The following is a 12,375-nucleotide window of genomic DNA, read 5'->3' on the forward strand; positions in this document are numbered from 1 at the left end:
CATTGGAGAAGGAAATAGCAACCCACTCCAGTGTTCTTGCCTGGAAAATCCCAGGGACCGCGGAGCCTGTTGGGCTAACATCTATGGGGTTGCACAGAGTCGGACACGACTGAAGTGACTTAGCAGCAGCAGCAGCAGCAAAGAGGATCTACCCACTCCAGTATTCTTGCCTGGAGAATCCCATGGACGGAGGAGCCTGGTGGGCTACAGTCCACGGGGTCGCAAAGAGTCGGACACTACTGAGCGACTTCACTCACTCACTCAAGGAGGATCTAATCCAGTTTATATCATCTAAAAGTTTTTGAAAATTATTTAAGGTTGATAATTTATCAGTATGAATCTGTGTTAGTTGAGGAGTAATGTGTTGTCTATTAATAACAAACCCTAAGTAATGGTAAGGTATAGAGGTTTAGATTTTTTCAGGGGCAATAATTAATCCAGAGTCTTTCAAGCATTGTTGAGCTATATTAAACATGTGTTGAGTTTTTAAAACAGATGGAGCTGAAAACAATACATCATCTATATAATGAATAACAAGGCTTTGGCTACATAATATTGACATATGGTAGGAGAATTCATCATTCCTTGAGGTAGTTTAGTTCATTGGTATCATTTTTTAGGTCCAGTGTAATTAGGATAAGGAAGAGAGAAAGCAAATTTCTCTGTCTAGAGGGTGTAAAGGTATGTTTAAAAAGCAATCCTGTAAATCTATAATAATAATATACCAGTTTGGAGGAATAGCGGTAGGTGGTGGAATTCCTGGTTGCAATGCATTTATAGGTTTCATAGATGTATTAACTTTTTTAAGGTCTGATAAGAGATGTCACTTGATTTCTTTTTTATAACAAAAATGGGAGAGTTCCAAGGGGAATAAGATTCCTCAATATGTTTTAATTTCAATTGTGTTGTTATGAGTTTCTTAGTAGTCTACAAGTTCTCTTTTGTAAGGGGCCATTGCTCTGTCCAAATAAGTTCGTCATTTTTCCAAGTTATTTTAATAATTGTATTGTTTTCTAAATGAGCAGTGGCCCTTAGGAAAAATGTGGAATGTATATTTGAGTTTGTCATAGCATAAGTAAATCTTTTTTTATTAGATTAAGGGGTGCATTTATCACATAAGGTTGTAATGTTGCAGGCTGGTCTTTTGGTCCTTCACAAGGATAAATTTGAATGTTTCGATAGACTTCTTGTATTTTGGTTTGAGAAATTTCTGTAATTTGGTAACAAATTTTCTGTATAGGCAAGATTTAGGCCATAAGTGTTTGGAAATAATAGTGATATTGGATGTAGTATCGAGGAGACCAGAAAATCTTTTATCATTAATTTTGATATTTATATTTGGTCAGGCATATTTAGATATCAATGATATCCATAAGGATTGTTTTTTATCTGTATTTTTTAATTCATTTGTCTGTATAGCATTAGAGAAGTTAACAGAAGTTAAAAGAAGTAATTGGGCAATTTTGTCTCTTTTTTTTTTTGAATTGTCATAGTATCTGAGATGACATCATAATTTGAATTTTTTTTTTTTATAATCTTAATTATTTTAGGGTGAACAGTAATTTTTTTAGAAGTCAAGCTAGATCGGCCAAGTAAAAGGCCACAGGTTTGTGGAGGTAGGTGTCTAAAAAGTCTGGTAGGTATTTTAGAAGGAACTGTTTAAGGAAACAGAAGAAAATCATTTCGGGCTGGTATATTGATGGCAGCACTGCTGGATATTGAGGCTTTGAGGGAAAAGATGGAGTTTGTCTCTGGCTTTTGTTGATGGGGACCTGGGGAGTCCCTAGCTTGGAGTTTTTTGAAATTGGCATTTTTTTTAACATCATATTTAGATTGATATTTATTGGCCCAATAATCTCTTTATAGCAATGAAGGCAGATTTTTGGAGGTTTTTTAATAGTTTTAATTTTTTTTTTTTAAGTAGTAGCCATTGTTTTAGTTAACATCTGTATTTTTTGAGTTTTTTTTGTTTGTTTGTTAGTTTTGGTTTTTTTTTTTTTTTGATCCTAAATGGTAATAAGCCTTCAAATAATCAATAATAGTCCCAGTCTCATGAATTGAAGCGATAGCTCTTTGACATTCCTGATTTGTATTTTCATAAGTAAGCAGTTTTTTGTATTTTGACCTCTTTTTTGATAACATTAGCAGTTTCTGCTGCTGCTGTTGCTGCTTGCTGCTAAGTCACTTCAGTCGTGTCTAACTCTGTGCGACCCCATAAACGGCAGCCCACCAGGCTCCCTCGTCCCTGGGATTCTCCAGGCAAGAACACTGGAGTGGGTTGCCATTTCCTTCTCCAGTGTGTGAAAGTGAAAAGTGAAAGTGAAGTCGCTCAGTCGTGTCTGACTCTGCCACCCCATGGACGGCAGCCTACCAGGCTCCTCCGTCCATGGGATTTTCCAGGCATTCTAGTCTAGCTAAAAGATCAGCATAGGCTTCATTAGGCCCTTTCTTAAGACATATATTTTGAGATAATTTTGGCACAAGATTAACCAGGGAGAACAGGTTCCAGACAATGTCTCTGGGCAAGATGTACTGTTGCTGTGTAATCAGGGGTACAAGTCTTGAGATACAAGTTCCCAGGCAAGATTTGTTACAATTATAATCATTAACATAGAGCCTAAGAAAAGCATTTCCATGAGTAAGACGTTGTGCTGTGTATTAGTTCTGGACCTAAAGAAAGGTCAGTTTTCTGGCAAGATGCATTGTTGCACAAGGCTTAAGGAAAGCATGAGTGGGAATGTTCACTTCCTCTTTATAGGGCCCTGGACTGTCTGTTTAAGCTTTAACTCTTTCATTTCCCCCTGCTTTTAGGAGAATATGACTGTTAGGGAAAGGGATGGAGAAATCATTCCATAACTTTTTCCTGTTGGAAAGGGGTGTAGATCCTAACTTGTTGAGGCAATATATTTTCTTTATCCTCATATTGAGGATCTTTGATCTAGGGACCCCAAGTAATAGTTGGAAGAGCCTGTGGCAATCATAGGAGCTTGAATAATCATTTTTAACTTAAATGCCTCAAACCTCTTAGATATAAAATTCATTATATAGTTACAGTTATAAAAAACAAACAACTAGAATAAGATGACTACAATTATTACAGTCAAGATAGTTTTCCACCATTTGGAGATAAGCCTCTATTTGCTGACGTGAAACTGAAAGTCTTTGAACTTTAAATTAAATGATGAAGTAAAGTAGAAAAATGGTGAGGCTTTCCAGCCGTTTGTCCCATAACCCCGCACTTCAGTTCAGTTCAGTTCAGTTCAGTCACTCAGTCGTGTCCGACTCTTTGCGACCCCATGAATTACAGCATGCCAGGCCACCCTGTCCATCACCAACTCCTGGAGTTCACTCAAACTCATGTCCATCGAGTTGGTGATGCCATCCAGCCATCTCATTTTCTGTCGTCCCCGTCTCCTCCTGCCCCCAATCCCTCCCAGCATCAGAGTCTTTTCCAGTGAGTCAACTCTTCACATGAGGTGGCCAAAGTATTGGAGTTTTAGCTTTAGCATCAGTCCTTCCAATGAACACCCAGGACTGATCTCCTTTAGAATGGACTTACCTAACCTCCATAGGTCCCTGTCACTCCGTCCTGAATACTGTGAATTCCAGGTCCCTGTTCCAGCACCACTTGTGCTTTTCTTTACAGACCGGGGCCTGGTGGATCAGAGTCAATGAAACGAGGGGAAAGGAGAGAGAGACAGCAGTATCTCTCGGGTTATGTGGAAAACCAATAAAGCCCATGCACAGGACTTGTACTGCTCACGAAGGCACCAGGTGTCCTCTCAAGGAGGTTTGGAAAGCCCAGGCGAGAAAGTGAGCTTGGCAGGCTTCCACGCTCCAATGAGAATGAAGACAGAAAGGAGGACATGGGGGACCCAGGTCTCTAGTGGAGCAGGGTTATTTTATTATCAGAAATGCTGCTGCTGCTGCTGCTGCTGCTGCTAAGTCACTTCAGTCGTGTCTGACTCTGTGTGACCCCTAAATGCAGGCTTATATATCTTTAGTAAAATGATTACTCAGCTACTACAAAGAATGAAATTCCATCAGTTGCAATAAAATGGATAGTCTAATACATACAAGGTCGCTGATGTTGAAAAGAGTCACTGAAGGGAGTTACTGAAAGGAATCCAAGCAGCTACCCTTTCCCATGATCTCAGTCCTAAGAACTGCATGCAGCTCTGCTCGTTCCCAGAATAGGAACTGATAAGGAACAGAGAATCCTTGAGAAATGGCACACAAAGAAAAATGCAACAGATTCCTTAAAGTTGAACGTCCCCTGACAGTGGATGAAACTGGAGCCTATTATACAGAGTGAAGTAAACCAGAAAGGATAACACCAATACAGTATACTAATGCATATATATGGAATTTAGAAAGATGGTAACGATAACCCTGTATGTGAGACAGCAAAAGAGACACAGATGCATAGAACAGTCTTTTGGACTCTGTGGGAGAGGGCGAGGGTGGGATGATTTGGGAGAATGGCATTGAAACATGTATATTATCATATGTGAAACGAATTGCCAGTCCAGGTTTGAAGCATGATATAGGGTGCTTGGGGCTGGTGCATTGGGATGACCCAGAGGGATGGGATAGGGAGGGAGGTGGGAGGGGAGTTCAGGATGGGGAACACATGTACACCCGGGGTGGATTCATGTCAATGTATGGCAAAACCAATACAATATTGTATTAAAATAAATAAGTTTATATTAAAAAAATAAATTATATCTTGTCACTTCCTTCTGGCCTAAAGAGTTTCTTTTGAAAGATTAGCTATTAGCCTTAGGGGCATCCCCTTGTATCTTATTTGTTGCTTTCCCCTTGCTGCTTTTAATATTTGTTCTTTGTGTTTAATTTTCTTTAGTTTGATTAATATGTGCCTTGGTGTGCTTCTCCTTGGGTTTATCTTATATGGGATTCTCTGGGTTTCCTGGATTTAGCTGGCTCTTCCTTTCCCTTGTTAGGGAAGTTTTAGACTATAATGCCTCAAATATTTTCTCATACCTTTTTTTTCTTCTCCTTCTGGGACTCCTATAATTTGAATGTTGTTATTATCCCAGAGGTCTCTGAGACTGTCCTCACTTCTCTTTATTCTTTTTTCTTTATTCTGCTCTGCTTCAGTTGTTTCCAGCGTTCTATTTTCCAGCTCATTTATCCTCTCGTATGCCTCGTTATTCTGCTGTTGGTTCCCTCTAGTGTATTTTTAATCTCAGTTATTATGTTGTTCATTGCTGATTGTTTAGTCTTAAATTCATTTAGGTTCTTGTTAAACATTTGTTATATCTTCTCGATCCCTGCCTCCAGTCTATTTATCTGTGCCTCTGTTGTATTTTCAAGACTTTGGATCATCTTTACTATCATTACTCTGAATTCTTTTTCAGGTAGAATGCTTATTTCCTCTTCATTTGTTTTATCTTATGGATTTTTACTATGTTCCTTCATCTACTGCATGTTTGTCTGTTTTTTTCACTTTGTTTAATTTACTGTATTTGATGTCTCCCTTCTGCAGGCTGGAAGGTTTTAGTTCCTCTCAATTGTGGAGTCTGCCCCCCATGAGTGGGCTTGGACCAATGCCTTGTGTAAGTTTCCTTGTTTGGGGGACTTGTACCTGTGGTCTGATGAATGGAATTGGATGTGTCTCTCTGAAGGACAGTGCTGTGTCCGGTATTATGTTTTGGGTTTTCTGGACTTGATGTGGCTTTCGGCAGCTTTTCCGCTAATGGGCAGGGTTGGGTTACTGTTTTGCTAAAGATTTGGCATGAGACATCCGGCCCTGGGGCTTGTTGGCCTTTGGGTGGGGCTTGGTCTTAGTGTTGAAATGGAGGCCTTTGGGAGAGCTCTCTCCCAATGGGGTCGGGACTTCTCTGGTGGTCCAAAGCCCTGGACTTGGCTCTCTTACCTTGGGGTTCAGGCCTGACCCCTTACTGCAGCACCCAGACTTCACAGGCCACACAGCACAGAAGAAGAAACTGCAAGACTGATGGGGAGAGCAGCACCCAACAGCCAAGCGCACCTAAAGAAACTCACACACTTATAGAGAAAAGGGGGAAGAAATAATAAAAACTGCAGTCAGAAAAGAAGAGAGGAATCAAGTCAGTAAACAAGTCCCTAATGAAAATGAATACTAAAAACTAGACTAGCAAATATACAAAATCAGAAACGTTTAAAAAATGCAATATAACTAAGTGGTACTGTAAAAGTAGGAAAAAATGAATTTAAAAAGAAGATGCTTTAAAAATGGGAAAAGTAGGTTATGAAAAATAAAGGAATAATAGAGAATAAAATGAGAATATGAAAAAGAAGAAGAAATAGGAATATATATATAGAGAGAGTGGTAGTGAAATAATGACCTTGTGATTCTTTCATTTTCCTCTCCACACAGTTTTCCACAGTCCCTCTGCCTACTCAGAAAGTCCTTCAGTTTTTCTAGGAGGGTCTCTGGTCCTGTTGTTGGCAGTGTGGAATCAGCTCTGACTCAGATCTTGCCATACTTCAGCTTGTAGTGGTGGTGATCTTTAGTCTCTAAGTTGTGTCTGACTCTTTGCAACCCCATGGACTGTAGCCCACCAGGCTCCTCTGTCCATGGGATTTTCCAGGCAAGAATACTGGAGTGGGTTGCCATTTCCTCCTCTGGGGGATCTTCCCAACCTAGGGATCTCCTGAAACCCAGAGTCTGAGTTGGCAGAGCATTGGCAGGCAGATTCTTTACCACTGAGTCACCAGGGAAGCCCCCACTCCAGCTTGTACTTGCTCCTAAGGTCCACATTTGCCCCTGAAGCCCACAATCTCAGGCTGATCGTGGGGATATCATCCCCTGCACCTGTGGCTGCAGGGGCACTTTCCCCTTCTCTCTTTGGCTCATGCTGCCCCTGGTGTTCAGTTTTGGTTTGGGGTCTGCCTCTGCCTGTAGGTGGTCCTCGAGACACAGTTAGGGTGTATGGGGAGTGTTGCAGGGGCCGGGACCTGCAGGAGGTCATCCCAGGCAGAGGCAGATGTGTACTTCCCCGGGGCGGTGGTGTTGGGTTGTGGGCCTCTGGGCCAGGCTGCCCAGGAAGATGTGGGCAGTGACCCCTGTGCCCGCTCACAGCTCAGTGGTGGAGACCATAGGGTCCTCCTGACCTCTGGCTCTGGCGGCAGCTTTTCTACCTGTGGAGCTTACAGGCTGCAGCCAGCTCGTCCCCCGATGGCTCTCCCGAGGGCAAGGGTCCTGCGTCCTGCACCCGCTCAGAGCTAGAGCGTTCCTACAGCAGTGATGCATGTGCCTCTCTGGGAGGCCCGGGCTTTCCCCTGGACTCCCCCAGCTGTGTCGTACCAGCCCTTGGAGAGGATCTTCACAGCAGCCAACCCTGGTCCTCTCCCGGGGGTCTGACCCCTGAAGCCTGAGCCTGAGTACCCAGCCCCTACTCTCTGCCGCAAGGCCATGTAAGCCGCTTTTCAGCTGGGACGTGCTGCTCAGCAGTGATCTCTGGGCTGAATTCTCTCCGTTCTACCTTCTGAGCACCTGTTGCACTCCCCTCTGATGTTCTGAAGCTCTCTCTCCCCTGTCCCCGCCTGTGAGGGAGTTCCCGAGTATGCAGAAACTTTTCCTCCTTCATGTCTCCCTCCCCGAGGCACAGGTCCCCATCCTGAAATCCTTTCTCTGTCTTTTTAATCTTTATCTTTTTGTCTACTTCATTTTGAGGAAATTGGCTTGCCTTTTTGGAAGTCTGGGATCTTCTGTCAGTGTTCAGGTGGTGTTCTGTAGAAGCTGTTCCACATGCTGAGGAATTCTTGATGTATCTGTGGAGGGGAAGTTGCTCTCCCCATCTTACTCCTCTGCTATCCTGTCTCCAAATAGGTTAACCTTGATAGAATGGTGATGCAGTGTGAGAGGGTCATGGAAACTCAGCTTGGAGACACAGAATGGGGACAACTGGAGGAGCCTTGAATATCAGTTTGATTTTTATTCTTTAAGGGCATTGATGAAAATAATCAATAGACAATCCATAATAGGAATATGAAAAAGTTTCATTTGAGCCAAACTGAGGACCATAGTCCAGAAGACTGCCTGTAGATCACTCTGAGGATCTGTTCCAGAGAAGCACGGTTTTCAGCACGGTTTTATGTCTTGTCAGAATAAAAAACACCAAACAAGTCAGGGGTACATTCCTTCATGGTTTCAAAAAAACCAGATCAGCACATACACAGCGAGTCAGTATGACCTTGGCACTTGGAAGGATTCTTATCATTGAAGGAGGATCAGCATTGATGTCCCGGGAAGGGAGGTATTTAATCTTTATTTTTAATATGGATATTCTTGTGATCACTACACCCTTTTCTTTAATAATTAAAGCGGATGTACAATATATATTTGAGAAGCCATAAACAGGCTATTTTGGTCGTGAGGTGACGGTGTCATGAGTGTGACAGTGGCAGTGGAAATAGAGTGGCTGAAGTTTGAAAGTGACGTGTGTGCTTACTGTGGTTTTTTGCAAAAATCAGGCATTTTGCTAATACATCTTAGATTACCTCCGTTTCCCCTTATAACCACCCTGTGGGGTGACCATACAAGTTATCAACTGCTGCATAACACATTACTCCAAACATTGGAGCTTACCAGCACACATTTATCATCTCACATTGTTCATGTGCCAGACACCTGTATGTGGCTTAGCTAGGACCCCTGGCTCAGAGTCACTCATAAGGCTGCAGGCATTTCAGAGCTTGGCTGGGAAAGATCAGCCTCCTTGCTCACTCACGTGTTGTTGGCAGGATTCCGTTCCTTTGGACTCAGGTCTCCATTCCTCCCTCCCTTTCTTGCCCTGTAGGCCTCCTCATTAGAGCACCTAGCTTCATCAGGGTGAGCAAGTGAGAAGGCAAGGGAGAGTACCAGCGGGAGTGAGGAGCGGGGGTGAGGAGCGAATCAGGGATGGAGCCAAGGGGAGGGGAATGTGAGTGAGAGTGGGCACCAGCAGGATGGAAGCCAGTGTCTTGTAACTTCATCACTTTTATGTGTTTTTGTTCCTTAGAAGCAAGTCCGCAGGTCCATGTCACACTCATGGGGAGGGGGGTGTTAAACGTCATCTATTGTGTAACGTGTTACCAAGACTAGCAGGAGGTGAGGCTGGGCAGGTTGGCAGGGAGTGTGTAGCATGCCCTGTTCGACCCTAGGGGAGTAAAGTATATTTCACTTTGCAAGAGTGAAAAAAGATCTGTGATAAGTGTCCTTTTTATTTTTTAAACTGCAAACTTTTACATTCTTCCTGGAAATGGAACTGTCTTAAAGATGGGAAGCAGACTGTGCTCATTTTGCTTTTGTTACGTCTGGGATATTCCTAGTCTCCCTTGCATATAGAAAAATCCTTGTTAGTTTCACACAACTTAACTATATAACAAGATTCTGTTGCAAGACAGACATTTTGGAAAATGCCCCACATAAACACTTATCTCTCCGGAGAGAACTGCTTTTACCACAAAAGTAGGGTAAAATGATTCTTGCACTGGAAGATTTTTCAAAGCAGCAGTTATGCTTTCATCAGTTCGTTTCGCTTCCTTCAAAATCCACCCATTTGCTGCTCCCAATATTCTGTCATCATCTAGACAGAAGTATTAATCATTAGAAAAGAGAATTAGAATTCCTTTCCCCTTCTTTTTCCTTTCCTGGTTGTTGGCTAAAGAACTGACATCTCAGGCATATATTCTGATTTTTTAAAATTGAAGAATAATTGCTTTACAGAATTTTGTGGTTTTCTGTCAATTATCAACAAGAATCAGTCAGGCATGTATTCTAAAAGATACTCGAGAAACAAGTCCTCAGTACTGAAGCCCAAGTTCACCCTCATACAACCATTTACTAGTCAATGAAAATTCCCAGTTTTGTATGATAATAAGTATGGAGATTTCCCTGGTGGTCCAGTGGTTAGACTCCATGCTTCCACTGCAGGGGGCACAGATTTGATCCCTGTTCAGGGAACTAAGGTCCTATAGGCTGTGCAGTGCAGGCCAAAAAATAAAAGAGAATTAAATTAAAAAACCCCTTTTCACTTTTCACAAATGTCTTAATAAATGTGAACATTGTCCTGGGGACAGCCTGAAGAAATAGAGCTAGTGTGGGCTTTTACTTTTTAAAGTTTTTATTTCCACAGATAGAACCACATATGGGTAGTTGGATATCTTGTGGACATCTCAGACTTACATTTCCAAAAGAGAATTTTTAATTTCTCCTTCAGAATCCCCTCTCTCCCTCCAAACTTGTTTACATGGCTAACTATGTCTTCCTGGGGATTTTCCATTTGCATTTGTGGGTTAACATTTGTTTTAGTCCTCAGCTACTGATTTAAGTACAGAGAAGCTAGAATTCTGAATCAAGGGTCTTTTAGTAAATTGCTTAGCACCCCTCACTCAGGGGATCACTAGGGTATTCCCTTTATGGTAGGATAGACAGTGAAGATTGGTGGGTAGTTATCATCCTGGCTAGTGGAGAGTGGGTTTACTGTAGGCAGTGAGGCCTCAGCTGGTTTTGCAAAGAATGCCTTTTATCGTTTCATCTATTTAGCCCCTAGGAACAGGGTTTCTTGTGGAGTATAGAGCTAACAGATCCGTGGCAACACTGAGGTAATATGTGTATTTTGGCAAACGGGCTCAATTTGTTGCCATAATAACTTTCAGTAATTCCCCAAAATCAGAACTGGGGGAAGAACATCAAGGCTCCTCTCATGAAGGAGGAGACTATGTTTAGAAAAGGATAAATGCAACCTAACCAGATTGTGGGATATAACATCATCCATATCCGTTCATTTGAGGTTGTACTGGTGTCTGTGTAGTTAACTAACAGGTTTTTTTTGTTGATTGATTTATCGTGAATTAGCATTATATGTCATGGAGAAGGCAATGGCACCCCACTGCAGTACTCTTGCCTGGAGAATCCATGGACGGAGGAGCCTGGTGGGCTACAGTCCATGGGATCGCTAAGGGTCGGACACGGCTGAGCGACTTCACTTTCACTTTTCACTTTCACGCGTTGGAGAAGGAAATGGCAACCCACTCTAGTGTTCTTGCCTGGAGAATCCCAGGGACGGGGGAGCCTGGTGGGCTGCCGTCTATGGGGTCGCACAGAGTTGGACACGACTGAAGTAACTTAGCAGCAGTAGCAGCATTATGTCAGCCACAGTGTGTCCAGTGTCTCACTCATCAGGCCCTTTAAGATAGGAGTCAGCCCCAATTTACTGTGAGGAATATGAGGTTTAAATAGATTGAGTCTGGTTCAAAGTAACTTAGTAAGTAGAAGAACTGGGATTTGAACCTAGATTGGTTTGGATTGAAAAAAAAAAAAAAAGGAAAAACTGATCCAACCACTTTCAAAAAGAATCCCAAACTCTTTACATGTGTTTATCTACACATTTTATTTTAGCCAAAGACTTTTTGAGTTTGTTGGACTCAAGCATCTGAATCTAAAGTTATTTTTACATATAGGTTATATATGTATGCATCGATAAATATGCAGATATTTTTGCATATGTTAAATTACTTCCCAGTTATATCAGGTATATACATTTAACTTTATCTATATATATGGATGTAACTTACATAAAAGCAGGGTGGGGGGTGGTCCTTATGTCCTGATTTCACTGCTGTGCCACATTTAAACAAACAGTCCAGCCATCAGAAGTAAAGTATTTCTGATTTTTACTTGTATCTCTTGAAGGACATTATTAGAACCACTTCGTAAGCAAGAGCGATGCCGGGGAACATATCCCCTAGCCTCTACTTTCAGTCCACAGAGGGTCCAAAGCTTTCTGTCTCAGGCCCTACAATACTTGATCCAAACTTTGCCTTTGCTTTCTCTTCCCCCACCCTCTCCCTTGATCCAGATCTCTATTATTTATAATTTAACTCCTTTAGCCATTATTTGGATTCTTTACAAGAAGAGAGAGCCTAGGAGCTGATCCAGAAAGCTAGAAGACATTCTCCTTAGAAATCTGGGGGGGTGGAGGTGAAGGTGAGGCTGGAGGAAGAATGATGGTGAAAAGTCAGACATTAGCCATGGCATTTAATAGTTACAAATTAGAAATTTTAGTCCTTGTTATGGGCACCATTTTCACATATTATATTGTTATAATACTTGGCTTTCTTGAATGTTAGTGTACAATTTGTGATGCCCTTTGTGGCATTAAATAATTATATATACTTGCTTTGTGCCAGATGCTATTCTGGGTGCTTTATATATATTAACTGATTTAATCTCCATAACAACCAGTAGGTAGCTACTATTTTTCTCTCTATTTTAGAAATGAAGAAATCAAGGATCAGAAAAGTAACTTATATGAAGTCCCACAACTAATAACTGGTAAAATGAAATTGAGCCATGCAGTCTGGCTTCAGAATTTGTCCTTTAAG

The 12,375-nt window shown here is 41.8% G+C and overlaps 1 long non-coding RNA gene across 1 annotated transcript in view; it reads left to right on the top strand.

Moving 5' to 3' along the window:
* The first annotated feature begins 5,359 nt into the window (after window positions 1-5,359).
* LOC129554338 (uncharacterized) overlaps window positions 5,360-12,375 on the top strand; it is a 38,582-nt gene continuing 31,566 nt past the window's right edge. The window contains exon 1 of the long non-coding RNA XR_008685589.2: window positions 5,360-5,579. This is a non-coding gene — a long non-coding RNA (uncharacterized LOC129554338). The remainder of the gene's footprint in view (window positions 5,580-12,375) is intronic.

The sequence above is a fragment of the Moschus berezovskii genome, chromosome 14 (genome assembly GCF_049115385.1).
Source record: "Moschus berezovskii isolate FMDL1 chromosome 14, NW_MosBer_1.0, whole genome shotgun sequence".
Lineage (NCBI taxonomy): Eukaryota > Metazoa > Chordata > Mammalia > Artiodactyla > Moschidae > Moschus > Moschus berezovskii.